The following is a 27,596-nucleotide window of genomic DNA, read 5'->3' as shown; positions in this document are numbered from 1 at the left end:
ACAAGAGCTGCAGAGCTGATTTTACATGTGAGTGGGTAATTTTTTGAAGTCAGTTCTACAGCACACTTAGATCTTTCTTGTATTCCCTGCCTCCAACAGTCCAAGATTACATTTCCCAAGGCTTAGCCCCCAAGTTTCTTTTCTTCTTCCAACTCTAACCTACCACCATGCATCATTCTTACAGCTTCAAGTTCACGTCTGTGTTCATTACTCTCTGATTTCCAGCCTGAGCCTATGCTGAGTCCACCCTGGTGTGCTCAGGTATCCTTGAAGACACAGCTACCACCTCAGAGAGACACATCCTCAAAGAAGTGAAACACTGGCACAGACAGAAAGGCGAGGATTTTTTTACTAGCGTATACTGCTAGTCTCAACCCTGAGTGTGTGTCAAAAATAAATCACGAAGCATTTAAAGTTCATACAGACACTGCCATACTCCTGGATACCTAAGGAGAATCATAAACATGTATGGTTGATGTTAGGATTCTGCCGCCGCTCCAGCTGCATGACCACACATGTGCAGCTCAGCAGCTAAGCAAGGAGTCTTACATCTTGCGTCATCATTATGCTGCGTGATCACACATTGCATGCAGCAGTCACACAATCAGCACATGTGTGGTGTAGCTCCACATACATACCTGACCATGTGCATGGGAATCCTTAAAAAGCCGGACACAGACTCCTCCTCTCCCTTCTCTGTTCTCTCTCCTCTGCTCCCCCCCCCCCGCCTGGTTCTTTTGTGCCCTGCCCCTCCAATTCCTCCTAATAAAGCTCTGATACTGAGTTTTGTCGTGGCTCGTGCCTTATGACCTTTCCGCATGGTAACCAGCACTGCTTATCATTTTTTAAAACAACAGTTGAGCATCTCCATGAGTCTTGACTGTTAAATGATGGTTGAAAATCCTCAACTTCGGATGAGATCAGTAGAGCTAAAGAGTTCAAAGTCTGGAAAAAGAAAATACAACAATCAGAAGCTTGATCTACATTGCAGAATAGAGTTCCTTTCTTATGTGAAAAACACACAGAGGTGTTAGGGACACAAAGGATGTGAAATGCACTACCAAATAAAAACCAAAATATTGGACAAAAACAATCTTGAGAAGACAAGGCCTTAGAATTTAGACAGCAGTCTTCAGCGATGATCCTCAGACCCGCAGTTTAAACAGCACCACCAAACTTAGGAAAATTCCTGGAATACTTGACCTATGGAGTCCAAAACTCTGGTAATAAGAGGTCTTCTAGGAAAGGGTCATGCTTACTCAGGTTTAAGAATTAATAGTCGGGGGGCTGGAGAGATGGCTCAGCGGTTAAGAATACCAACTGCTCTTCCAGAGGTCCTGAGTTCAATTCCCAGCACCCACATGGTGGCTCACAACCATCTGTAATGAGATTAAAAAAAAAAAAAAAAAAAGAATTAATAGTCTTGGACTGCAGAAGTGGCTCAGTGGTTAAGAGCACTCACTGCATCTGCAGAGGATCTGGGCTCAGTTCCCCGCACCAAGAGGTGGCTCACATTGTCTGTATTTCTGGTTCTGAATCCCTTTGGATGCCCTCTGGCCCCCAAGGGCACCTGCACACACATGTGAACAAACTCACACATGTAGACACGCACGTACACTAGTAAATATTTTAATAAGCTAATAAAATTTTAAAATAAAGAAGAGTCACTAGTCTAGAATCCTTGAGCAGAGGCAGAAGACCTAAAGATAGAGGAGCCACCTGCACACCTGAGCTGCCTCCAGGGCCCCTGAAATCTTACCATGTCCTGTACCAGGAAGGAACTTTGACCTAGCACGAGGACCCGGTATCGTAACGGACGGCAGTGCAACAAAGCTAGAAATAGGCCCCAAGAAGTCTGCAATCAATCAATCAATCAAATTAGAAACCATATTTCTAAATAACTCATCAAGGAGATAAAATCCATTTTGGAAATTAAAAAAGACTTGTACTGAATGTAAAGAACAACAACAAAAATCTTCATATCAGATTTGCACAATGAAGATAAAAATGACATTTGACTAGGTAATTATAGTGTTAATGTGTCCATTAAGATCAGAATTAAAGCAATAAATTGAGACTTCAAACAGTGGTGAAATACACTATTTTCTAAATTTACTGAAATTAACTCTGGAAGAAATACTGAACCTGAGTTCACTTACAATATGAAGGCTTCTGAAAGACAGACCCTGGACCAGGAACTTGTTTTGAAATTCAGATTCCCTGGCTCACTCACCTACCAGATCAGAGCTTTGGGTGGGATAGTAAGGCTCCTTTTAATTCTGGCATAATTGAAATTATAACACTCATAATTTTAAAAGACTACCTAGTAACCTTTTGGTTGCATTTTACTCCCTGATTAGTACAAGAGGACTTTCCCAGAATCACTGTGTATGAGTGAGTGGGTTTCCACAGATGAAGCTAATAGTAGCCATGCTAATGTATATCATGCATCTCACTTCAAGTATTTTCTCCCACCCCTACTTCATGAAAAAATGGTATTTTTTAAAAAACCTGGTGTGTGCTAGAAATATCTGACTTTCTCAGTGTCCTGTCTATGTTCTAGAATGTTCTCACTATGACTCGGTAACGACATGATGAAGACATGACCACCCTCCCCTGCCTCCACGTGCACCAAAAAGAATCGAATAGCCATATGTCTCCAAGTTGGCCTGAACCAGTTCAAAGTAAGCAAAGCCAAGAGACAAGATGAAAAAGAAACTAGGCACAATGAGAACAGAGCATTTTTAGGGAAATTTGGTAAAGGTGACCAAAAGTGGGACTGTGGCTGAAAGAGAAGGTCAACTCAAGAAAAATACTGAATTCTTTCTAAGCAGTAGTAAACCTTTCTTCTCTACATTCTTTTTGAAAATATTCTCTCAATGCATTGAAAGTTTCATTTTTAAAATGTGAGTTTACATACGCAATGTTGCATTATATTTAATTAATTCACATTCTTATCTACTTACATGCTGCATTTGAAATGCATATAAGTTATCTTTCATGCCAAAGAATTTGATAAGTTAATAATTTTACTTATATCTAAAAACTGGTTTTCCATTTCTACAGTTTGAGCCACTGGGAAAAGGCCAGAGCCGTTGGCTTCCCCTTCAGCATCCACTATTCTGTTCACCTTTTTAGAATGCTATCCCTCCATCCACCATAGACTTTCAACAGCCTTTGTCCTTTGAAGGTTCCACTTCCATAACTTCAGGTCACAGGAGGGTTGGGCGGGGTGGGGGTGCCAGGTCCATTAATTTTCCTCTACAATAAATACACCCCAAGGTTATTTTCCCTGGTGAATTAGCTGGGTCTACATGAATGCTGAGTTTTCATGGCCTGACTTCAACATGGTTTCTTTACAGTCCTTGCCTGGCGGAACTCTCAAACTGAACACTGACTCACACAGCCTGCCCAATTAGACACTCTAATTAAAAGAATAAGACACTAGTTGTATGGAGCTGACCAACGCTGAATCCTAAACATCTGCTGTAGAGAAAAAATTCCCCCTGCACAAACTGAGCATGCTAAGCATGGCTAACTCACTCTTCAAAGGTTTCTATGAAAACACTTCCAACATGGTTCCTCTGGGGAGGCATAAATCGGGAACATTGGTGAAAACAAATCCATCCTTTCCATCAGGCCCAGCGGATTGTTCCGTTTGCTTCAACAAAAGCACCTACTGTTTTATATCTGTTTTTTCTCATACAGTAATATCTCATTGTTAATAATAAAGAGCCATCTCTAAGGAAGTCAAAATTCTACTGACTTTTAAAATCGAATCCTTGGCCAAGTAGTGTGGTCGGTATGGAAGGTTTTTCGTTTGATTTCCATCTGATTAGCACAAGACCCTTGGGAGGGAAAGACAAGGATAACCTTTGCCGGTTTGCAGATGTGAAAACTGAAGCTCAGAGATTTTAAGGGATTCGCTCAAGACCTCACAGCTAGAAAAGTGCCAAAGGGGAAACCACATTCTGTCTCATTGCTGAGACACCATCCCTGACAAAGGCAGCGTAAGGGAACTTAGAATTCCAAAGGGACACAGCCCAGGCAAAGGAAGGCAGGCAGCAGGCAGGGAGGCAGCAGCAGAAGCAGAGGGCTGGCTGGTTACATCATATACTCAGGAAGCAGAAAGGGGACAGGAAGTGGGGCCAGCTATGCAGCGGAAGCACCCACCTCCAGGACACACTCCCTACATCCAGGCTTCACCTCCTGAAGGCGCCCCAAACAGCACCACCAGCTAGGGAGCGAGTGTCCGAGTGCAGGAGCCCAGGGAAACTTCCTAGGCCACTGCAGCACAGACTATAAAATGCCTCAGACCCCGCATCTTATCCCATTTGAGTATCTAAGCAGACATAAACCATCCCCTCCCAGTACTGTCCCCATCCCAGGGGATTTATAAAACAGTCCTTTTTTAGTTTTCTTAGGGATTATATTCTAGAACGGGGTTACCCAGAAAGAGGAACCAAAAATCTGTCTGTGGGCCTTGTGGTTCAAACATGTAATCCAGCTATAATGGAGCCCGAGTCTGGGGTAGGAGGTCCATAAGCTGAATCTCCCTGGGCTATGGGGTCCCTCTCCCTGTTTAGTTATTTTTAATGACAAGGCTGGCCTGCTTTTTTTCTTCAGCACACTTGAATTTTAACTAAGTGTTAAGACTTGATGGAGTACTTGGCTCTGAACTTGTAAAGTAGAATCTCTCACGCAAATGCTGCGGAAATTTGGAAGCGATTTACACTGAGCTGTGGAGGACGGGCCTCCTTTCTGTCAATCTCCAACGACCTTCCCACAGGCACTAACTGTGCTGCTACTGTCAAAAGAAGGTGCTGTGTAGATCTCCAACCCACAGTGCCATGCTCCTCGTTCACAATTACTGACAACCGAAGACAGTCTGAAGCCTTTCCAGATGTCCTGTCGGAGGCAAAGTTTCCCCGGCTGAGAACCGCTGCAGTACACAGCCGGAAGAGAACCCTTAACTGCATGGATGGCCTCTTCTCGGCATTGCTAGCCCAGCTCGGGTGAGCCCTCTGTTTGCCTGGCAGGCTTCAGTTTTACCCTGTACAGCAGTGGTTCTCAACCTTCCTGACCCCGCGACCCTTGAACACAGTTCCTCAAGTAACCCACAGCCATAAAATTATTTTCGTTGCTGCTTCATAACTGTAATTTTGCTACTTTTATGCACTGTAATGTTAAAAAAAATCCGTGTTTTCTGATGGTCTTAAGCAACTCCTATGAAAGGGTCATTCAAATGCTCAAATGGGTCGTGACCCACAAGTTGAGAACTATTGCTCACTCTCTTGAAGTCTAGGACTGGAGACAATTATTTCACCCCTTCTTTATCTTCTTTTCTTGATCTTCTGTCAGTCCCTCCTTGAACCCCTTTTACTTTCTTCTTTTTCTTTCCAGGTCTCTCTCTGTTTTTCAGAGGCCCTCTGTGCGGCTTGCACTGGTCTAGAACTCACGATCCTCCTGTCTCAGCCTCCTAAGCACATGTACCTCCACATTCAGCTCCTTCCTTTTAACAATGATCTTACCTCCTATCTCACCATGAAAACAGAAGCAAGCAGACGGGTACCTTCCTCTAGCCTACTGCAGAATCTACAAGCACTGCTGTGTCAGCACCTCTGACAGCCAACCTGTCCTCAGACTTCCGGTCCCACTGTCCTATGCAAGGACAGCTTGTGCTTATCCAGAAACCCCTAAAAAGTCACAGCCTGCTCTGAGTATTTAGTTTAGATCTCCACTCTGAAACATTCACACACAGATGGACACACACTGTGGCTGTACCCCATTTTCTGCTCTGAAGTAAGGCCTCGGCTTACCATCTGCGCTTATCACCCATCTGCCTGTTTCCCTACTGGCCTAATGGGCTCATTCTTGTCAAGGTCATCAAGACCTTCATCTTGCCTTTCCCAAGGTCACTTTAGAATTCCCACCAGTTTCTTGGCAGCTCTGGATGTAGTGGATCACTTCTTCCCCGAAACATATTCTGGGACACTACTGCCATAGTCCCCCTTCCGCTTCAGTACCTGCTCCTCTGGTGGTTCCTTCCATGCCTCTCTATTCCTCACCTCCATTGTGTGGAGGCCAAGCTGTCTTTGGTTCTCTCCCTTCTTCACATTGCTCACTCTCAAGAGGACTCTTTCATTTTCATTTAAATTAAATTGCACAGATGAAACCTAGCACACACTCCAAAATATTCTGCCTCTACACTGTTAGTCCTCTACATTTGCATGGGTATCCAGCTGGCCACCAGGTACCACTCATATCTTATGAGTGTTTCAAACTCACAAACATCCATAAAACTGAGCCTTGATTGAACTAGCCTTCCTGAATACTTTCCATCTCCATGAATGAGGGCAAACATCCTTACTTCTTCTCACAAATATCTTAACTCTCTCTCTAGATTCTTCCAAAAATTTATCCTAGCTCATCATTTCTGTTGCTTCTAATCCAGACAGCTTTTTGTCTCCACCCTGCAGTGTCCCTCTACATCTTGGTAGTCTGTTTTTCACAGAGGAACATGGCATTTTAATAATTAAGTTTAAGGTCTTTGTCTCTTCAAACCCCTCCAATACCTTAAAATCATCTTATAACAATTGTGAGTTGTAGGACACACCACGGAGATTTTCAACCATGAAAGCATAATGGCCCAAAGACCCTTGAAATACACTTGAAGTTCACCACTGGTTGCACCAAAACCCACCATTCCTGCCGGATGCTTCCAGCCAATGGCCAATGCTAAGTCAGATCTTGGGACGTACATGACACCTCTGCTGGCCCTGGGCTCGAGGACTCGCCAATGGCCTTGCAGTACCTGTACAACAGTCTGACACACACGTAAGGTCTTTCTAAAATAGCTCCATTTCATCAGAATCTTTACCTACAGCACGGATCTTTAACTGAAGTTATATTATGAATATAATTTTGTTATATATATCTTGTTCAGTTATCTTAGTCTTGTCTCTGTAGTAGAATATTAGCTCCTTGGGGTGAATCTATTGTTCTTATTTGTTGCCCCACTGCCTAGGACACAGTAGAAACTCAATTGCACATTGATTTTGTAAAATGTGTGATTTCTATAATTCAGCCATGTGATGATTAATATATATATATATATTAACTTTATACCCTTTAGCTGCCACCATCCAAAGCACATGCCCCTTAATTAAGATACAACTTGACTCCAGTCACAGCACTGCTGTGGCAATGCTCCATTGAAGAATTCTGATCTTACAGTCTAGTAGTGATACTTAAGGTTACCAGTGAGGGGAGGGGAGCCCTGATAACTGTTATCTGTCTGCAGAGCAGCTGGAGAGCCTATTTCATCTGCCTGTTTCATCAGTTGCGTCTGTCACTGAATAAATTGGGGACCTTGGAGAGTGAACTTGAAAATCCTTGAGATGGTGTGTGTGTGTGTGTGTGTGTGTGTGTGTGTGTGTGTACATTCATGTGGAATCCATGGATCAGCAGGATCTCTTCCTCCATCACTCTCTTTCAGACGGTGTCTCTCAACGAACCTGGAGCTCACCAATTTGGCTAGACTAGCTGCTCAGCCAGCTCCAAGGATCCTCACATTTCTACCTCCCAGGGCTGGGGTTATAAGTGCTTCCCAGGGTACCTGGCTGTATGTGGGTGCTGGGGATTGAACTTGGGTTATCATGCTTGCTCAGCAAGCACTTGACAGGCTGAGACTTCTCCCCAACCTTAGGTCTTATACTAGTTAAAGATGTGTTACATTTGTTTGTGCCGTAGAACATTTGTTTAATGATGCAAAGATTGTTGCATTCTTTTATGTTGCATTTGTTTAACTCTGTGAAGATGTGTTACTTTGCCTGTCTAAAACACCTGATGATCTAATAAAGAGCTGAATGGCCAATAGCTAGCAGGAGAAAGGATAGATAGGGCTGGTAGGCAGAGAGAATAAATAGGAAGAGAAATCTGGGAAGGGAAGATCTAGGAGTGAGAGAAGGAGGAAAATTCCAGGGGCCAGCCACCCAGCTACACAGCAAGCCATGGAGTAAGAAGTAAAGAAAGTTATACAGAATAGAGAAAAGTAAAAGCCCAGAGGCAAAAGATGGGATAATTTAAGTTAAGAAAGCCTGGTTAGAAATAAGCCAAGCTAAGGCTGGGCATTCATAAGTAACAATAAGCCTCTCTGTGATTTATTTGGGAGCTGGATGGTGGGTCCTCCAAAGAGTCAAAGAGTAAAAACAACCAACTACAATTCCCCCAAAGAATATTACTGTGGGAAAGCAGTCTGGAAGCATTGGTCAGGTCTGTGTCTGTTCCTACACTCCTACTGCACTGCTTTCAGAAAGGCTCTAGGATGAGTGGGAACCTTTAGGGAAATGGGGTCCTCAAATCCAACACTGTCACTGAAGAAAATAAAATCTACCCACAATCACTCATAATGCAGTTCCCAGAGAAACTCTGGTTAGAGAGAGAGAGAGAAAGAGAGAGAGAGAGAGAGAGAGAGAGAGAGAGAGAGAGAGAGAGAGAGAATTGCTGTGCCTATCCTGCTTCCTTACAGAAATATTAGAAAACTTTTTGAAATGTTAGCTGTAAACACATGTTTTAAAGCTCTTTCTTTTCAGTGTGGTAAATGAACTAAATACTGTTCTCCAGGAAACCACCTAGTGCACCAAATTAATTAACTCTGGAAACACATCACCTTAAAGCACGCAACCTGACTGCCCACTCATTCAGCTTTTAATTTTCTTGGCTCCAGGGACTATTCTTACTGTTTTTTATTTGTTTGTTTGTTTGTTTGTTTGTTTGTTTTGTTTTGTTTTGTTTTGTTTCATTAGAAGCTCCAAAGGAAGAAACGGGGATATAATTAAACAAATAGTTTAAAAACCTAGAAGGGAATGAATAGTTGGGGGCAGATGTAAGTGATTTACTGGGCATGTCTAGAAAGACCCCACTTGTTGTGGAATAATCTTTTTGTACACTGTGAAGATGTGTCTTTGCCAAGGCACCTTCTGATTGGTTTAATAAAGAGCTGAATGGCCTGTAATTAGGCAGGAAGAGGTTAGATGGGACTTCCAGGCAGAAAGAGAGAAGAGGAGAGGAATCTAGACATGGATGAGATGCAGGGGAGACTGAGAGGAAGCAGGACATACAGGAGGAGAGGTAAAAGCCATGAACCATGTAGCAGCATGAGATTAATAGAAATGGACTAATTGAAGTTATGAGAGCTAGTTAGAAACAAGCCTAAGCTAAAGTCAAGCTTTCATAATCAATAATAAATCTCTGTGTCATGATTTGGGGGCTGGCAGTCCAAGAAAGCCTGCTACACATGGCGCCCAATGTGGGGCACCAGATGAAACAATTGCCTAAACTGTGCCAGTATTATAAAAACTCAGGAGTCAGAAATTGAGATGAAGACCTGATAAATCCAAGGAAAGCAAAGAGTCAACTCCAGGGCAGCAGGTAAGAGGGCAGCATTTTCATGAAAGTGGTCAAGGACATTTGCCTAACTCAGAGAACAGGGCAGACTCAACATAGACTTTTACCTATGCCAAATAAGTAATATAGACAATGAGATTTTATTTTGCAAGGAATATCAAGAGATAAGAGAAAGCAAAGTCTTTGTTTAGTGAAGTTCAAGAGAAAAGAAAGTGAACATCCTTGCAAGATTATGGAATGGGAATGTAGATGCAAGCTGTTAGTCTCAATGTTTGTCATCCCATCCCCCCACCCCCACCCCACTCCCACCCTGTCAATGTACACTACCTCCCACACACTTCCTGTGATGCATTCCTAACTCCCATGGTAATAAATAGTACTAGGAAATAGAACTTTGAGGAAGGTGACTAAACCAAGAAGTGGCCCAAGGGAGCCTTTTTCTTCTACCATTTGACAACTTAGGGAGGTAACTCTATCTATGAACCTTTGGTAGACACAAAATACAACAGGGCTGGCCCTAGACTTCTATCCAGCCTCTGTTGTTATAAGAACTGACTTTCTGTGGTTTACAAGCTCTCTACTTTATACTGTGTGGTTACAGAAGCTTAAATGGACTAGGGAAAAGCTAGCAATATGGTGGTCCTGTGACTGAACTAACTCAGAATAAAGACAGGGATAAGGGTGGAGACGGCATCTTTGATATGAATTCCTGACTTACTTCCTGTAAGATATTAAGAATAAAGACAGTAGCCAGGCAGTGGTAGTGCTCGCCTTTAATCCTAGCACTCAGGAGGCAGAGCCAGGCGGATCTCTGTGAGTTCGAGGCCAGCCTGGTCTACAGAGTGAGATCCAGGGCAGGCACCGAAAGTACACAGAGAAACCCTGTCTAGAGAAAAAAAAAGAATAAAAACAGTAAATGTTCTGTAAAACCATTAAAGCAGCCAGAACATCTCCAAGAAGCAAAGTAGATAAGGGTACAAAATAAAATAGTGTCTAAAACTTAGCATCCTCAAGGCATGAGGGGTTTTCAGTCTCGTAGAAACAGAAATCACAGTGCAGCCTTAGTGAACTTCCCAGGAGTAACATCCAGATGCTGTCACTGAAGCAACAAGTAAGAACCAGAACTGCTGCCTCCAGATGCACGTCCACCAGCATTTCCCAATGTTATTTAACCACAGGCCACTTTAGGAATGACGGCATGTCGGAGAAACACCAGTCTGCAGATCTGATGCAGAAGGAAGCCCTCAGCGAGGTGAAATCAGTTCTCCAGGAAAATATCAAAACTGAAGACTTGTATCTGAGAAGACATAAGCAGTGAACATAATCAAATAAAGTGGAAAATGCTCTTGTATTGAGATACATGAAATCAAACACTTAGTGATATGTGTCAGGATGTCTTTATATTTACTTTGAAATAATTCCACAGAATGTTTATGAAAAGAAAAGAATAATATACACTGATGAAATACATGAAGCAAACTGTGAACATTTTTTGCTATTGTTTTTTGTTGTTTGTTTGTTTTTTTCTGAGACAAGGTTTCTCTGTGTACCCCCAGCTATACTGGAACTCACTCTGTGGAACCAGGCTGCCCTAAAGTTGGAGTTCTGCCTGCCTCTGCCTCCTGAGTGCTAGGATTAAAGGCATGTACCACCATGCCCAGCCGTGAACATTTTTAAAAGTCATTAAAACCCAGAGGGCAGTGCAAGAGGCAGCAAACTGTAGCAGAGCTAAGGAGCCTAGAGTGTAGCAGGTGTGCTAACTACGTCTCGAAAACACCCCTTAAGACGCCCAGTGAACCATAGATGTTGCTTGGAATTGAGTTGTGTCCCTCCATGTTTCTGTGTTGAATTCCTAAATGCCAGTCTCTCAAGGTGTGACTGTATTCACAGACACAGCTTTAAAGTGATCATTTAAGTAAATGAGATCATAAATGGTGGGGCTTGACAACGTGACGCTGTCCCTAAGATGAGACTGAGACATGTGCAGGGACAAAGAACCATCTGCAGCCTACCGAGGGGGCCTCTGAAGCAATCAAAGCTACTGACAGCTTGGAATTCCAGTCTTCACAACTGTGGCCAGAGCTTCTGCATGGTAAGCCACTCTGCCTTGGGTTATGTTACACCATCCCTAATAAAGTCATACTTGAGTTTCCCCAAATACAGTGAGCAGAGACCCCTGAGATGCTGCCGAATCTCTCCATCATCTTTTGGACAAGAACATCTAAGTTTTGGGAGAGGTGGGGTAAGAAGAATGTGTGGGAAGACACCTAACGTCTGTAGAAGCTGCCGAGGTGTTGGGAACTGTACAATGAGACAAGAACTCTAAAGTCTGAAATTCTGACTCTAAACTCTGTTTCTGAGACAGAGTCTCACCTACCCCAGACTGTGACTCAAACTCACCTTATAGCCAATGATTATGGTAGTTCGAATGACAATGCCCACCATAGACCCATGTTGAATATTTGATCCCTAGTTGTTGTAACTGTTTGGGAAGGACTAAGAGGTGTGATCTTTTTGAAGGAGGTCTGTCACTGGGGGTGGGTTTTGAGGTTTCAAAAGCCCATGCTGTTCCCAGTCGGCTCTCTCTCTCTCTCTCTCTCTCTCTCTCTCTCTCTCTCTCTCTCTCTCTCTCTCTCTCTCTCTCTCTCTCTCTCTCTGCCTCTTCCTGGTGGATCCCAATGTGAGCCTTCAGCTACCGCTCCAGCACTGTGCCTACTTGCTAGCTGTCAAGCTCCTTGGCACGACGGTCACTGACTCAGCCTCCAAATTGTAAGCCCTAAATAAACTTTCTTTTATAAGTTGTCTTGGATATGGTGTTTTGTCCCAGCAATTGAAAAATAACCAAGACAATGACCTTGAGTTCTTGATCCTCTTGCCCCAACCTGCCAAATGCTGGGAGTATAGGCCTGTATTACCATGTCCAACTTACTGATTAAAAATTCTTCACATCATAAAACATATCTACTGCAGAACTGTCTTAAAGCATTAGAAATTAGAAAGATTTGCCACAGAGCATACCCTACATTAGACATTTCTTAAATAGAACCAGTAAGTATACATGAAGAACTAGAAGTCTCAGGGCTGGAGAGATAGCTCAAAGGTTAAGGACATATACAATCCTTGCACCCACATCTGGCAACTTACTCCAGTTCCAGGGACCAAATGTTCTTTTCGGACTTCTTTGGACATTTGCACTCATATGTATATATCCACACAAATATATAGTTTAATTTGTATTCTTTTTAGTTTTTTGAGACGGAGTTTCTCTATGTAGCCCTAGCTGTTCTAGAACTCACTCTATGGACCAGGCTGGTCTCAAACTCAGAGATCCATCTGCCTCTGCCTCCTGAGTGCTGGGATTGAAGTTGTGTATCATCACCCGGCTAAAATTTAAAGAAATAAAAATAAAATTAAGAACTAGGAGGCTCAATTATTGAATTTTTAACACAGAATTTAGATAACGACCTGAAAGTAGAACAGTGATCATTAAGTATTAGAAAGAGGCAGAGTTTGAGCCTCGCATGCCACAGCATTTATCACACTGAATCTTGTTATGAAAAATACGTGTTCGTAAGAAAAAGAATTCATGTAGGATAATAGAATATATCTTCAAATTCTAAAAAGGTAAATTTGACATCAGAAAAGAGCTTTTCCACACACAAGATCTGCATAGGCTCAAGACAGACAAAATCCCAGCACAGAGGAGGAAAAGTGGACACAAAGTCCTACCCACAATCAAGAAGCTATTTGCAATTGGTATCTGCTCAGGAAAGGAAAAATTGGTTTTCTCCAACAGAGTGTCACTGAGTACATCAACCACACTCCAAAGCAGGTCTCATGCCCAGGAAGAGTTGGCCAACACAAAATGGAGTCGACATTTCTGTGTGTGTGTGTGTGTGTGTGTGTGTGTGTATGTGGGTGTGTGTGTTTGTGTGTGTTTGTGTATGTGTTTGTGTATGTGTGTGTTTGTGTGTGTGCTTTTTGTTCCACTTTTTGCTGTTTTGTTTTGGGTGTTTGCTTTGCTTTTGTTTTGTCTTTTTGGTTTTTCATTTGTTTCCTTATTTATTTTAATTTTCATTGGGGGTGTTTATTTTGTTTATTTTGAGAGAGAGTGAGGAAGAAGAGGAAGAACAGGAGGAGGAAGAGAAAGAAAAGAAGAAAGAAGAGGGGAGGGTAGGGGAATTGGGGAGAAAATGTGAACTTTTGTTCATATACTGTATAAAAGCATTTTTAATAAAGGACAGAAAAAAGAGAAGGACTTTGCTTCAAATCTTATCTTACTGTTTCTTTGCTCTCTACTCCAGAAAAATATAAGAAGAATGTTTCCCAACAAATCCATGTCCCGAAAGTTACCATTAATTCTTTAAAAGCCTAATGCACATGCTGGTTGTAGAGGGTGTTGACTTTCCTCCTCCAAGTGATAAATATAAAGCTAGTGGAAGGATTTATATTTAAAGTGAGCAATGAGGCTATTCATCTTTGGCACTGTTTCTAATTACTGAGTTATTTTGAGTGTGTGTGAAGCTGAGGCATGAGTGTAAAAACTAAGTCAGCCGTGCTCAGAACAATATTCCGCACTGGCTGTCTCCAAGGCCACTCTCTCTTCATTTCCCTGACCTCTCAGGACCACCCATGTTCTCTCCTTCCTCCATGTCTCCAACACTGACTGCCCTGCCCTGACTTCCTCTCGGATGTCTCTGTTTTGGACAATTGTCTAGCTGTTGCTGCGCTAAAACTTGGGACAGGGTTCATTCTGGTCTCTTTGCCCTTCTCTTTTTTCCACATTCTGTCTCAAAATAAAATGCATCCAACTCATGGCTTTGGTGACTAATTACCCTGTTCTCCTATTTCAAGCCCGAAGCTTTTACCTAGACCCAGGTCTCGGCGGCTCTCAGCTGTCTGCAGTTGACTGTTTGCAAACTGTTTCAGAACTGAATTCTTCTCTTGTAAACCCGGGCAGCCTTGCTAATCTGGCTTCCCTTTCCAGAGACCATCAAGTGCTCCTCATCTATCTTCCTTGCTCAGCTTAATGTAGCACTTTATATTTATATAACACTTTATGTATTACGTAGTGTATTTATATAACACAATATAAATACAGTCTGTGCCTCCTTTTATGCTATTACAGAATTGGAATATAGTGGCTTTAAGAGAGAATGGATCATCCTCAACCAAAAATGTCTTCCTCATCGATAGCAACGTCCTCAATTCTAGAGGCAAAACCTACACATTCTCCCAAAAAAGAATGTGCAGAGTTGGAAGTGACTATGTAGCTCAGAGGCAGAGCACTTACTTAGCCTGAATTAATCCCCAGACACACATACCTTCAAAACGTGGACACCAGTGTTCTTCACGGCTCTGTTGTAAAAGTAAAAACTGTGAAGAACTTCAACATCTGGGAAACCTAACTAAACAGTTTATAGTACAGCCAGACTGTGAAATACTCAGAATCTGAACCCCAACATGAAACGAACAAACAGTGCTAAGATTCGTGGCTGTGAGGAGATAAAAAGACAAGTCTACCAGATAAGAAAGTCTGACCTCATCAATATGAAATAAAAAAAACAGCCTCTCCATATATATACATACATACATATATACATACATATATATATTGATGTGTGTGTAAGTTGCTGGGAGGGATTGGACTGAAAGTAGTAAATGGTTGAAGCAACATCTTCCAGGAAAGGGAGGAAAAGGGAAGGACGCTGTTGAACCATCCTTTCAGGCTTTGTGCACATCCATAGTTTTCAGTGAGGTGACACCTTCTACCACAACTGCCCCAGAAAAAAGCACAAGAAAAATGGTTTTTCTTAGTGAGGGTCATGTATCAGCAAGCCAGCCTACGAGCATTTGCTGTTCTCTGCTGGGTGTTGCCATGGTTTCAATGGGAAACTCTCTCCATAGGCTCATGTGTTTGAATATTGGAACCCCAACTGACAGTGTTGTTGGAAATTTGTAGAGCTTTCAGAAGTCAGAGGCTTCCTGGAGGTGATCGCTGGGAACAGCGCTTGAGATTTACAGCCCAGCCCCACTGCCTGCCACATCTTGGCTTCTTGACTCATCTCACACTCTTGTGAGCACTGACTCAGGCGGCTCCCACCACGATACTTTCCCCACCATGATGAGCTGGACTCTCAGACCCTGAGCCCAAAGAAAACCTTTCACCCTTAATTTGTTTCTTGACAAACGTTTGATTGTAGCAACGGGATCAGTGTTACCAAACAATAGCACACAGGCCAAACTCAGACGGCCACTTGTTTTTGTTGTTATTGTTGTTTGGGGTTTTTTTTGTATAAATAAAGTATTAAAACAGCCCCATTTGTGTATTATCTACCACCGTTTCTAAGGTTCAGGGACAAAGTTGAGTAACTGATACAAATACCATAGGGCTCTCAGAGCTGAAACTTTTAATATCTGGTCCTTTACACAAAGGAGTTTTCAATCTCTACTCTAGAACAATGACAGAATCTGTATCTATCTGTCTGTCTGTCTGTCTGTGTATAGGCCAGTTGAGTTATCAACTTCAGCTGTCATTCTTCAAGAGTCCTCCACTTCAATTTTGGAGACAAAGCTCTTAGTGGTACAGGGGAGTCACCTATTAGGTTAGGCTGGCTGGCCAGTGAGTGTCGGGATATGCTTGTCTCCACCTCCCCTGCTGTGTATTTACAAGCACAGGCCACCACCCCCAGCTGTTTTCTGTGGGTTCTGGGGATTCCAAGTTCAAGGCCTCAGGCTTGTACAGCAAACACTTTACTGACTAAGCTATAGCCCTAGCCCAGCAATGTCAGAGGAAGGCTTTATGAGACTCAGACTCTGGACTGACCTCACTCTGGACATGGTCTAATCAAGTTAACCAACACAGATGTCACCTATGAAAGCAAGACAGATGTCAAAGCTAAGGCTTTCTGCACCAAGCCCTTTCCCCGGATGTTGATTTTTTATTTTTTAGTGTCAACATGATTTCTTTTCATCTGGGCAATGTTTTGGTTGGATTCCATTTTCTGTATTTCTAAACCAAAACATCTTATTTCTTCTATGAATTGAAAGGAACAATTGATTTTATAGTTATGGTTCTCTACCAGCCACAGATACTATGTTCTGCTGTGTGTACATAGAAGTGTAGGCTGTAGGTTTTAAAGTTGTGTAAAGAATTACTGCCATTAGAACAATAAGATTTTAAATATTCAAAGTAGTTTGAATTGTTATGTATTCCTACAAAATGAAGGTAAATAAAACCCCCACTCTCTTGGCCAACAGAACACACCAGTGGAATTAGTAGATGAAGTTTTCTGGAAGTGTGTCAAAAAACAAGGAGACAACAGTTCCTGACATGGAATTTAGTGCTGGGTGGGGGAGACGGAATCCTGGAAGCACCAGATAACCAGCCTAGCCATTGGTGAGCTTCAGATCAGTGAGAAATGCTGTCTCCAACAGCGAGGTGGAAGGAGTGGAGACGTGGCTCAGCGGTAAAGAGCACTTGTTGTCCTTACAGAGAACCAGGTTTTGTTTCCCAGCACCCCAGGGCAACTCAAAACCACTCCACCTCCAGGGAATCTGACACATTCTATGTATGTACATACTAACACAAACACATGTACACACACACACACACACACACACACACACACACACAGTGCCTTTTAATTTAATAAAATACGGTGGAGGGAATAATAATAATATACTCAACATTAACATCAACCTCTGGCCTCTACACATACACACAAAGGCATGTACACCCCCACATACGTGCACACACACCACCAGCAACAGCAACAAAAATAATCATTATTTTATTAATGAGGGAGTTGGTATCAATGATACAGGTCCCACCCATCAGTTACTCACTAAAGAACTTAGTCCATTTGTGTTGCAATAGCAAAATGACACCTAAGCCTGGGAAGTTTGTAAGAAACAAATTACTTCCCATAGTTACAGAGGCCAGGAAGTTGAAGGTCAAGTGGGCATATGACGTCTCCTGTCTGTATCCAAGGTGATGCATTCTCCAGAGGATATGAACAGATAGACAGAAGACTTAAAAGCATGGTGGCTAGTTTCTCCAACCTCTTTTATAAGAGCATCTATCCACTCATGAAACCACTGATAACTTAATTACCCCCTCCCAACAAAGACCTCATCATTTAGTGCTACCATATGGAGATTAGGTTTTAACATGAACTTTGGAAGGGACACACTTAAATGACAAACCACTCAGCCTTTTTAAGCTTTGCTTTTATCAAAAGCCACAAAGGACCAAAACAGAACTTATTCTACAGAGATGCTACACTACCTTCAGGAGACAACACACACAGAGCACTCAACATCATGCATGCATGCATGCACACAGTAAGTGGGAAGGGTTGTTAATAGTTATTCATAAAGGCTTATTACACTAAGCAAGTATGCAAACAAAGAATGGGCCTCAAAACAAGTGTGAAATGGACTGCAGAAGGCGTATGACCATAACAAATACTCTCATAAAGTATTTAAAGGAAAATTCAATAACCTCATCTGCAATCAAGGGTGTTTAACTTTTTGGCATTTTAATATGATTCTGTCATCTACAAATTGACCACATTCATAGAGGAATCTGTGGCCTCACATAAGAAAAGTTGACATAAATTTACTAATATATACATGACAGGTACTATCTATAATAACTAAATACCTTAGGCTAGATTTCTAAGGTATTTTGATATTATAAATGAAAATGTATCTTCCCACAATTATAGAATCTGTGAGCTCAAGATCTGAATGCAACATGGTCAGATTCAGATGAGGGCTGTCCCCCTGACTTGCAGATGGCCACCTTCTCAGTATGTCATCGCATGGTGAGGAGAGAGACACCTAGCTGTCTGGTGTCTCTTCCTATAAGGTTGTTAATCCTCCATGAGAGCCCTACCCCCAAGACTACATTGAACCCTAAATATTTGCAAAAAGTTTGTCTCCAAATACATCAGATCAGTTGGTAAGAGATCAACACCTAAATGACAGGGGACGCAAAACTCAAGCCACAACTTCCTGCTGCCCTCTTGCCCCTAAAAGCCCAAGTCCTTCTCATATTAAAATTGCCTTAATTCCAACAGGCCCCAAAGTCCAAGATCATTCCAGCTAGAAAGCTGAAGGTCCAAAGACATTTAAATATCATCTAAGTCAGAACTGAGTGAGGCGAATTCCTGTCCAGCCAGGTCCCTGTAAAACCAGACTAGCTTCCACAGCACAGTCTTGCTCAGGCACCGAACAAAAGCTCTCATTCCAAAAGGAAGAAATCCCAAGAAAGAGAAGAGATAACAGATTGCAAGCAAGTCCAGAACATAGAGAGGAGAGTTCCATTGGATCCCAAGGCTGAAGCATCTATCTTTGGTTTGATCCTTTGTCCTCTGGGCCTTCTCTGGTGGGAGTGTGACCTCAGCACCTCTGGAGGTGACAAGGTCCCCGAGTCAGCAGGAGGTGTCATGAGGGCCTACTGAAATCCAGAGGCCATGGCAGTCATTGACAGTGAGATGCTCACAGACTTCCCTGGGCCTGCCGTGACAGTGGCAGTTCTGATTAATGATCTCTGCATCACCTTAAGGCCCTTCCTCTCTTTCCTTGATCAATAATGCACATTTGCTGCTGAACAGCTCTGCTATCCTTCAGGCCACCCTTGCTTGGGACTTGTATTATGTCTACCCTTGTAGCTCTTTGTCCCTACCTCTCTTTTTACAACTCACATTGCTTTGTTTATGCTTTGGTAGTGAAAGCACTAAAGAATCTATAAAATACAAAGCTGTTCTACATACCAAGACAATATTTTAACATGTAGTCCGTGTCTCTCTGGGTATGCATGTGTCTGTGTACATGTTACATGTATAGAGCTCAGAGGACAATCTTGGGTGTCATTTCTCAAGGACAGTCCATTTGTTTATTTGTGAGACAGGGTCTCTCTCTGGTCTCGAACTATCAGTAGGCTAGATTGATTGGCAGAAAGCCCCAGAGATTTCCTGGTCTCTAACTTCCCAGCCTTGGGACAAATTTCTATCAGCACACCTGGTGTTTTTCTTTCTTTTCTTCTTCTTTTTTCTTCTTCCTCTCCTCCTCCTTCTCCTTCTTCTTAGAAAGTGTTCTTTGTGTTCTCAGATTCTCAGGAACCTTTCAACACAGCACTACTGACAGTGCCATCTCCCCAACTCAAAATAAATTCTTTTTTTTTCTCTTTCAAGACAGGGTTTCTCTGTGTAGCCCTGGCTGTCCTGGAACTCACTCTGTAGACCAGGCTGGCCTCAGACTCACAGAGATCCGCCTGCCTCTGCCTCCTGAGTGCTGGGATTAAAGGCGTGCGCTGCCACTGCACGGCTGCAAATTTTTAACAAATTCTGATGCTGACTTCCAGTCAACAAACAAACAAAAAGATGACCTTTAGAGTTGGTTTTCTAAACCTGTACCTAATCCAAGACAATGCAAACGTCCTGATCCTGTCCTGTTGTCCATCCTTAAATCTCTGTATTGGTTGGCTCACTGAAGAGACAGAGCTGGTGGTCTGGGTTCAAGTCTCCCTTCAGGCTGTGTGTCTGCTTCCTCGTGCTATTTGCTCCTCTTGTCGCCTCTTCACTCTCTTTTCTGAAAACAGAGACAGCTAAAGTCTTGATTATATTCAAGTTAGACATTTCTGGAATGGATCTTCAGAGGGCACTCAGCATCTGGTTACCCCATTATAAGAGATGCTAAGGCTAGAAGTTTCTCAGCTCTCCAGTGAGGTCAACAGCAATTGAGCTACACCATGCAGTAAATGTTTTTTGACGGGATAACCTGTGCTTTGGGGGACTTGGTACAACATTGTTGCCATAAGAAAACACTTTAGGCAGGGCAGTGGTGGCGCACGCCTTTAATCCCAGCACTTGGGAGGCAGAGACAGATGGATCTCTTAGTTTGAGGCCAGCCTGGTCTACAATGTGAGGCTACACAGAGAAACCCTGTCTCCAAAAACCAAAGAAAAAAGGAAAGAAAACCCTTTAGAATTATCAGCAAGTCATCCACCGACACACTCTTTGGAATACAATTGACCCTGGAACACTACAGGTTTGAATTGCATGTACCCTCTTACTAATGAAATTTGAGTTTTCTTACCTGAAAATAAGGCTAGATTTTTTTAAATAAGTAAAAGGTGTACCATAAATGATCAAAATTATGTAGATAATAGTCTATCTTATCATACACTACCATAAAATACACATGAAGAGTGTAAAAAGTTAAAATTTAAACAAAAATACACACAAAACTGATAGACTATGTATGGTGCCATTGGCCATAGAAAGTGTAAAACTAATTTAACTGTCATGCATTTTGTACTAGTGTAAAACCTTAGACATCATCACCTATCCTCAAATCTAGGGACACCTCACAGAAGGGCAGAGAGGAGGGTGACCCAGGAGGCACCTGGTCATGGCAGGGACAAGACTGGCATCATAAAGGTTAGGAGAACAGTAAAAAGAAAAAAATTCTATGTAAGGAGTAGATATGGTTTCATCAACAGGTGTGTTGCCAAGGACAACAGATCACTGTATAGAAAAACACCTAGAGGCAGCCTCCTTGTGAAAGAGCTGGAAACAGAAGGGTTTGTTGGTGCTGTTGAATGGGAAAGGGTCTTTGGAGGCAGCAATGTTACAGGCCCTGGAGGAGTCCACGCTTAAGACAGCATGCAAGTGGTCTATACCCTCATAGGCTCCAATCATATTGTAGGGCTCCTCCACATGATTGATTGTACAACTACCAGAATAGTGAAGGAGAAATGAGAGAGGATCCAGGGTCAGGCCTTGCTCCAAGCCAAGGGCCCCACCACACGACACGTGGAGAGACCTGGGGGTGTAGACCACCACCTTGCACCCTTTCTGCACAGAAGTGGGGTGAGTGCTGACAGCCATGATGCGGAAGGGGGTGCACTAGCCAGGCTGTGTAAATATAATGATGTGGGTGGCAACTTCGTAGGGCCTTGGTCACTGGACAAGGGCAGCCTACACTGTGGGGAAGAGGATGGTCCACTCAAGAGGAGAACCAAGTTCAGCAATCATCTCAAGGTCCCTTCCTAATGCTGCCACTTCAATCAGGACTCAGATTCCGTAGTTCAAAGAGGAAAAGCAGTCCATCCCCAGCTGAGTTCTATCTGCCCTTAGAGATGTAAGGGCTTCCTGAGGGAAGGTACAGTGTCAGGAACTTGAGGCAGTGTCCACAGCCGGAAGTGGGAAAGATGAACACTAATGCTCAGCTCACTTTCTCCTTTTGATTCAGCCCTGGGCTCTAGCCAGTAGAATGGTACTGCCTACGTTTGGGGGGGGTCCCTCTTTAAACTTTCTAGAAACACCGTGTAGACACACCCAGCAGTGGATTTCCATGGTGATTCTAAATCTAGCAAGTTGGCAAGTTCCTGCCACCATGCCTTTCCCACAGCGAGGCCTTGTACCCTCAACAGAGAGCCAGGTGCACCTTTCATCAAGCTGCTTCTCGTTAGGCGTGTGGTCACAGCGATGAGAAAGGTAACTAAACAGAGGGAGTCAGTGTCCCCAACTCCTGAGTCAAGTGTCAATCGCATTTCCTTTCGAAAACAAAGCACTTACAAGTCAATTTCACACAACTCACAGACTTTTCAACTTCAGGCCAAAGATGCTCATCCACAAACCACACATACACCACACACACACACACATCTCACACACACACACCACACACACACACACACACACACCTCACACACACACACCCCCACACACACACATCTCACACACACACACCTTACACACACCACACACACTACACACACCTCTCTCTCACACACACCACACACACACATCTCACACACACACACCACACACACACTACACACATACACATCTCTCACACACACTACACACACATACCTCTCTCGTTCACACACACACACACACACACACACACAACTCTTACACACACACCACACACACATCTCTCTCACACACACACTGCTCAATACAAAGACTGGAGTAATAGTTTTAATCTTCATGTTACCGTATACATTTCCCTTTTCTTTCCTTCCTTTTTATCTTTGTGGTTCTCTGAATCCTTCCTGTCCTACTTCCTTGGGGGGGATCTCAAAAAAAAAAGGCATATCTTCTCAGCAAATGCTGCGAGACTCAGATGTGTGCTGTGTGCTGAGTTTGAAGATCCTGGAAGCTCAGCAACTGAGATGCATTTGCAGGTCTGAACCACGAAGTAAACTTACAAGAGTATTTGCCTTAGGAAACATGAACAGTTGGTTCTTAAGTGCTGTCTCAAGTATGTCTTAATCTACGGTGGTTATTGTTTGTTAAATCAATACGATCCACTGCCGAGCGAAAGCCTGGACAGGAACCCTCACTTAGCATGCTGGTGGAGGCAGAATGCAAGCAAGTTTCCCTGAAGTCTAGAAAGCCTTCAAACCTGCCTGCATCTTCCAGGGAAAACAAGCACCTTTGAAAGTCAAGCTTGGAAAACTTGGCTAAATATCCTAATTGAATACCCTCGGGACGTACCAAACAGGGAGTGCAAAAGAATGGGGGGAGGGGGCGAGAATACCAGCTTGCCTACAGGGAGAGGGTTAGCCAGAAATGACGTAAATTTGACCAAAAAAAGATTGAGTTCACTGGGGCCATTGCCTTCAAAGTAAAACAGAGAGAAGCTGAATGTACAGGGTAAGGAGCGTCTACGGGCTTTCACCCAGGAGACAGGGCTAAGCTTTTCTAAAGACAACTGATTCTCAACCTGTGGGTCGTAACCCCTCAGACAAACTTCTGTCTCCAAAAAATTTACATCTGATTCATAACAGTAGTGAAATGACAGTTATAAAGTAACAATGAAAATAATCTTATGGTTGGGTGGTCACCATAACATGAGGTCACAGAATTAGGAAGGTTGAGAACCGATGGTCTGGTGGCTTCCGTAAGCATGTTTATTCAGATTTGAAGGTCTTTCTTCCAAGAGGCAGTAAACTCACTTTATAGATAGTAGAACACACAAGTAAGGCATGTTTTTATCTTGACGTCAGGAAGGTTTGTTTCTTCCTGGCAAACCATATAGTATACCTTTATCACTGTAACCATCCTCCAGTGCGCAGTCCCTGGGCACTAAGTATGGATGGCTGTGTGGCTCCCACCACTGCTCATCCCAGGGTCTTCTCGTCACCCAAACTGAAACTCTTAAACACATGACAGTAAGTTCCCCCTCTCCAAGGCCCTGATAATCACTTTCTACCTCCTCTATGGTTTTGACTATTCTAGGTCTCTTTTATAAATGTGACCATAGTGTTAAATCAAAGAAAAAGAATAAAATAAACAGAACAAAGCAGAAACACATTTAAAACAGAATCAATTGAGCTGAAGTCCATGTCATTAAACAGAAACTAAGCTGTTCGTTATGACCGTCTAAGGACTCAGTTAACGATCACGGGAACACAAGACAGTTCAGTGGGTAAAGGTGTTTGCACTCCAGCCTTACACCCAACTTTCCAAAGTTGTCTTTTGACCTACACACACACTCACATACAAATAAACAAACTCCCCACATAGGCCAGTTAGGTGGAATTCTTTCTAAGCCCTGGCACAGAAGCTAACCTGAAGTAAGAGGCCAGCCAAGCAGGTCCCTGCCGCTGCTCTGCCTCCTGGGTCTTGCTGTCCACAGAACCAGCGGCTCTGGCCTATTTTGTATACAGATCCAGAAGCAGAACATTAGACCACATAGTAATTTTATGCTTAGTTACTTGAGGAACACTGGTCTGTCTTCCACTGCCGTTGATCTGTTTTCTACCCCTGGCTACAAAAGACAGGAGTTTGCTTCTCAGTACCCATGCCAACACTTCGTATTTTTTGGTTCCATTTGTGTTTAAATAGTGACCATTCTAATGGGTGTGAAAGAGAATTTTTAATGACTAGTTCTATACCAGGGTGGGACTAGCAAGAAGTGGGGGCCATCGGGAGTGCTGTAGCAGAGACTAGACTGACTGACGTGTTCAGTCACACAGATGGCCCGCTGTTCAAGCTTCTGGCCTCGGGGTGAGTACGGCCTGAGGTCCAGTACATTTCACATACCAAGTTAAGAACTGCCTCTTCTGGGAGGAGGCAGCAACTTTTCTTCCTGGAAAACAATGTCAGCTTGCCAAGCTGTAGGCACAAAGAGCCGTGAAAACTGAGGCAACTTCTCCTTCCCGGAGAAGTCATAGTTAGACCAGATTAATGTACAAGGTAATGCCTGATCCAACAAAACTAGAAGAATATTAATACCTGTCCACCGTGGTATTCTGTTATCTCTTTGATGGTTTTACAAAATGGCCCCTGAATTCTTTGACACTCCACATACTGGCAAGCGGGGCCTCTGCGCCATCACCTTTGATCTGGGATCAGTGGCTGACGGAGTTGAGCACAAGTTCACTGGTGCCAGGATCCGGGCCGAGGCCTTACATAGGTGGCAGTTTCTCCTTCCTTGCTCTTGGGACATTTCTTCTAGCCACCACACTGTGAGGTTGCCAAAATTCCTTCCCAGGAGGAGATATAAGTCCTGTCACCCCTCCTCCTAAGGTCCCAAGAACAAACTGAGGTCCGATTCCACCACAGTTAATGTGAAGAACCAGTAAATTACACAGCACCCATACAAGCAAGCTCCCTTCTCTGAGGAACCCAGGTGTCAACTCACATGCAATGGCTTTTGGCCCTCATCTCTGCTCCTATGCCCTCATCTTATCATACAGTCTTGACACAGTCTTGTGAGAAAGACATCGTCTTCTGTAGGGTCTCTCCATCATCGTTTCAATCACTTGGGCATCACTATTTCTCTGCGCATGCATGAGAACCTTCCACAGACTCTCCAGCTTCCCCCTGCCCTGAGCTAAGGCTTTGTAGTCTTGGAGGGCTCACTTGATGCAAGGACATAACTTCCTCTAAGGTGAGGAGAACTCACAAGCTAAGTAAAGCTGACAGTGGACAAGGGAGGCCCGACCCTTCGGCCCTGGCTTCCCCTGCAGATCAAATCCTCCTGTTCTCGCCGCAGCCTGGTGCCTTGAATTTCTTTGTAAGGCCCCGCACAACTCTGAGTCTGGTCTGTTACTCCTTACTCCCTCCCTTAGCCCTCCTAGGCCCACCCCCAGCTTTATCTCAGGAAGGAAATAGTTAAAGATTCCTGCCCTTCTGGGCCTGGCGGGGGCAGCAGCCTTGCAGCTCGGTGGCTGCTCCCCCAAGGGGAGGCGGGATAGGACGCTTCTGCAGTTCGGTCCCAGAGTGGAGGGGAAGGTCTGGAAGCCTGTGGAGTCTAGGAAGGACCGCGGGAGGCGTGTTCCTCCGGAGTTTGCTTTTGCTTGGAACGCTCCAGCGCACACCCATTCCTCTGGCCTGGCGACTGTGCCAGGAAGGTGGGGAGCCATTCTGATCCACTGAATCGTCTCCGGAGGTTGCAGGCTGGGCGAGATCTCCTCCAGAGGACCCGGGCCCTGCCGGGGGAGTTTCCCCCAAGTCGGCGCAGTGCTGCAGCCGCGGCCACCCGCCACCCTGCACGCCACCTTCTCTCGCTCCGGCTCCGTCTGGCCCAGGCGCGAACCTGGCACTGTCTGCGTCCGAGGAACCCCCAGGTCGGTGCAAATCTTTCCTAATGGGAATCAGGACTGGGACGAGGGACAGGGGCGCATCCTTGGGCAATCGGCTAGGAGGAGCTGGGGTGTCGCACACCGCCCGCAACGCCGCGGCGGGGGCTGGCACCTACCTGCCCTGGAGCCCAGTGTGGGTCATCTTCCTAGGGGCCGAGCGCTACCGGGTGGGAGTGGAGTGGGGGTGATGAGCTTTGACCACAGATCAAAAGCATTTTACATCCCCAGGAGAGACTGATTTTTAGGAAAAGGAAGTTGGCCCAGGGGTGTCTCTTTCTCCACAGACAGGCAAGAACTTTCAGTGGTATCACGCCTAAAGCTTGCTCCAGAGCCTGCTGGTGAAGCTGGCCACTGCAGCCTCCTGGCATCCCGCACCCTGGGACACTTACTGTGAAGATTCCATATCTGTGAATCCTCTCACACCATGACTGCAGCTAGTGTTGGAACTCTGTTGTTGGAGGTCTGGGCTGTTTGCTCTGGGCTGTCCTTTAAAGGGCACTTGCTGCCTTTCATGTGCAGAACACCAGTCGTTTGTAGATAAGGCACCTCTGTTTACACCGCCCTAATGGCCTCACCCTGGCAGACATGGGGTGAAGACATATTAAAGTCAGACGGTGCCACCAAGGAGCGTCAGAGAGCAAACCCACAAAGAACTTGGAAAAAAAGTTCTTAGTTTAATTTTTTCTCTGCTTGTAGTTGTTAGCGGACACCCATCCCCACCAACCCATCTGTTTTTAAAGTGTTGGCCAACTGAGAAATACCCTGGCAACCGTGTCTTGCAAATTACCTGTTCTAAACATGTGCAGTTTGGGTGCCATGGGAATTTCCAAATTGCTAATGGCAAGTGAACGTTTATCCTGAGAGTCTGATATGTTAAATAGGTAAAGTGCTAAGGATTCAGCGTTTGTTAAAGCACTCTAAAATCTTAGACCCACAAAGGGAAAACGCTGAATCTGTAGACATGTCCCTTGGCTTGAATGTAGACTGCTTCCCCCCAGTTGTGCTGACTACAAGAGGAGATGCCTAACAAAGCTTGACTCGAATACACCAAAATGGTCCCAGACCCATCCTTGGGAAAGCGTGTATTGGAAAGAGGTTTCTTTCCTTTGGTTTTGGGTCTTTTCACTCTGTGACAATATGGTATCCACATGTCTTTGACAGATGTCCCTTAGATGTGGAGAGATGACAGAAGTGCCGGGGAAACAAGTTCTTTGGTAGTGTCTTGGTTGGGGGAAGTAAGCAAGCAAGGAAGCTTCAGTGGTAGCTGGCTCACACCGTGAAGAGAAGTGATGCCTGCAGCTATCAGCTGATGGAGGAAAGCGGCAAGCTCCTAGGAGCACCAGTGAGGGCTTCATGAGGGTACAGTGCCAATGATAAGCAAGGGGTCCATGAAGTCACCTCCTGGATGATTGTAACAGATCATGAAGCTATTCTGTTTATGGAAAAGACCGCTGTCTCTCGTTTTTAGGAAAACTATTACTAACTACTACATTCCCATTGGGAAACTAGGAACCTTTCATCACAAAGCGGTCAAAATTAAAGAATTGTGCCTCCCCTCATTATTCAAGGGGAC

General features: G+C 44.0%; 1 protein-coding gene and 1 long non-coding RNA gene across 2 annotated transcripts in view; one reads left to right on the top strand and one right to left on the bottom strand.

Annotated features, from left to right (window-relative positions):
- On the bottom strand, nt 1-26,526 carry LOC131911875 (uncharacterized). Its single transcript, XR_009379448.1, has 3 exons — nt 26,413-26,526; nt 19,438-20,000; nt 1-945 (listed from the first exon to the last, which is right to left on the bottom strand). It is a non-coding gene; the product is annotated as an uncharacterized LOC131911875 (long non-coding RNA).
- Nucleotides 25,644-27,596, top strand: part of Ednra (endothelin receptor type A) — a 66,102-nt gene continuing 64,149 nt past the window's right edge. The window contains exon 1 of the mRNA XM_059264281.1: nt 25,644-26,008. The gene's annotated coding sequence lies outside the window, so the exon portion shown is untranslated. The remainder of the gene's footprint in view (nt 26,009-27,596) is intronic.

This window comes from Peromyscus eremicus, chromosome 5 (genome assembly GCF_949786415.1).
Source record: "Peromyscus eremicus chromosome 5, PerEre_H2_v1, whole genome shotgun sequence".
Lineage (NCBI taxonomy): Eukaryota > Metazoa > Chordata > Mammalia > Rodentia > Cricetidae > Peromyscus > Peromyscus eremicus.
This window is presented reverse-complemented; position numbering and strand designations above follow the sequence as displayed.